The following is a 2,500-nucleotide window of genomic DNA, read 5'->3' as shown; positions in this document are numbered from 1 at the left end:
AATGGAGATCCTTGGGGCGACGATCGCGCATGCGCACAAACTAGCCAATCTGACGCTATGCGCGCTCACTTTGTTTAAAGTAAAATAGATTACTTTATTATGCTGCTTATGCGTTGATTACATGAGTTTATAAACAATTGATAGTAATTCAGTGAAGTCATATTATAACAATTACTCCATGACGCAACTTTGCTGACATGTACAAAATACAGGAATGCATGCCTGAAAATTCTAGAACAAAGAGTGTATCATGTGGACAGTAAGAACACTCTTATCACTCGTGAAGAATATAAGAGTAATATCTATTCATAATTCAATATTTGTCTATATAGCAGAATATGTATCTTTACATCAATTAATCAAACAGTCGTAAGCGAACAATTCCAACTTTGTAAAGACAAACTTATTTCGGAGTCCAAAATATTCGTCCAAAAGCTTTTATATGACGAAATATATATAAATGTTTGGGTATTTACAACATATATAAATATATAGGCGTCTACAGTTGGGCTTGGGGAATTTTGCAATAAACTATCCCGATTTCACAAGAACGAAAACTTCTGAAGGCGAAACATTTTCAGACGGCAGACGAAATTGGGTAAGAAATTATCAGATCCTTTCGTTCAGCTCTGGTTACTGGCCACCACGCGGCTTCGTCCGTTCCCGCAACACGTAGCTAACTCCTGTGGCGATATTCCCCTGATAATCGCATGCTAGTCTTTGTTATGTTGTAAATATGGACATATGGTTGTTATCTAAATAAAGATTCTGAAGTTACTGATGTACATCCACCGAACTCGCAGATTTAAACACCTATTTAATGTGAGATGCGATATTAGTAATGCATTATGTAATTATCGGGTTTGCATTGTGCACGGATTATCAAACAATGCAAAGTAACGTGTTTTACTACTTAAATAATTGTAAACATTTTACAACAGCCTGTTTGAAAAATAACACCCCAGAACCCTAAATCGCGGGTGTGTTGCGAGAACGGCCCGATGACGCCAAGGTAAACGCCGGTATTTCTTCTTGTAAGACACACTAGTTCTGCAAGTATACATCATATAATGTGTCTAACTATACACAATATATCTGTGAACATACCAAATTTCTTAGAAATAAACTCCGGTGCACAATAATTCCTACTAGCATTTCGCCGGTAAGCTGGCACAGGCACCTCATTAAACTCATTAATATCTGTTCGTTTTATATGATCCTTCGATGCCTCTATATATTAGAACATATCAAACGTTTCTATAAAAAATAAAAGCTAGAAATACTAAAAACTACATTTCTAGATGCGCGTAAATAGACAAATCATAGGTCGGGCGGGCTGGGCGACGCGGTGGGACCCGGCGCGAGGCTACCACACGCCGGCCCCCGTGTGGCGGCTGGACGAGCCCTGTAGCGAGGGTAGGCGAGAGCGTCTCCGTTTTCTATGATAGCTACGGGGGCTACAAGAGAAAACGGGCGAGCGCCGAACACAGACGCGCCGGGGTAGGGACGTGTCGCCCCGCGCAGGGGAACCCGGCTGGGCGATGATATTACATGCTGAGCAGGATTATTTTCGCCCTTTCCTTGGGCGACCATGTTGCACAACGCTATGTTCTCCTGTAGATTGAATTCAGACTTATCTTACTCGCAGCTCTACTACCCTGGCTTATAGAAAAGCCGTCATGTGGACCGCATTACAATCACGAATCAATCACGTGAAGACACCTTGATTCTGAGGTTACTCTAAGAAAGCTTATTATTTTCGCGTTTGCTTCCGGTCATGATCTCTCTCTTGCCTTAGCCTAAGATTGGTTTTATGTCTCCATCATTGACAAAGACAAACTGCAGAGAGACATTGCAGTGCGTCAGCCATTTCCATTTCTTTCGCTCACTTTATTGCTCAGTTTGTTCGCCTCCCTTTTAGCACGAGAGCCAGGCGCCGCCGCACTCGCGTCTGTAGGGAAAGGTTTGTTAGCATGCGGAATCACATGCATTCCTATTACTGCATGCCCTTCGACGAACTTCCATTAGAAGAAATATAACACTAACATCATTATTCTGCAGATGCATAATCGGTCTGCCAGGACGTGAATATGCCGTGACAACCCCCATTAAAGCGAAAATCAATAAGAAAGAATAGTAAAAGAGAAAGCAACATGTCCACAAAATTACACATCTCAAGAGAAAAAATACATCATAACGAGGCAGTTTCTCGAGGTCGAGCAAGGCCTTCTAAATATGTACAAAATCATAAATGCTGTTGTTTCAGAGTTTGAAAAAAATGGTCCGCGCTGCCGGCGGAAGGGACGCATGCGCACTTTACTTATCAAGGTCTTTGGAATAGATATGCTCGTAACACTTTTTGCTCTATGCGGGAATACTGTCTAGTAATACAGTGTTCCTTTATTTCCAAATACTGTGACGTCATGATAAGGCACGTTGCTGATATTACGAATTTCAATAATGTGAACAATTATTAACAGTATGCATGCCTCAAGAGGTA

This window comes from Penaeus monodon, chromosome 10, assembly GCF_015228065.2.
Source record: "Penaeus monodon isolate SGIC_2016 chromosome 10, NSTDA_Pmon_1, whole genome shotgun sequence".
NCBI classification, from domain to species: Eukaryota; Metazoa; Arthropoda; class Malacostraca; order Decapoda; family Penaeidae; genus Penaeus; species Penaeus monodon.
This window is presented reverse-complemented; position numbering follows the sequence as displayed.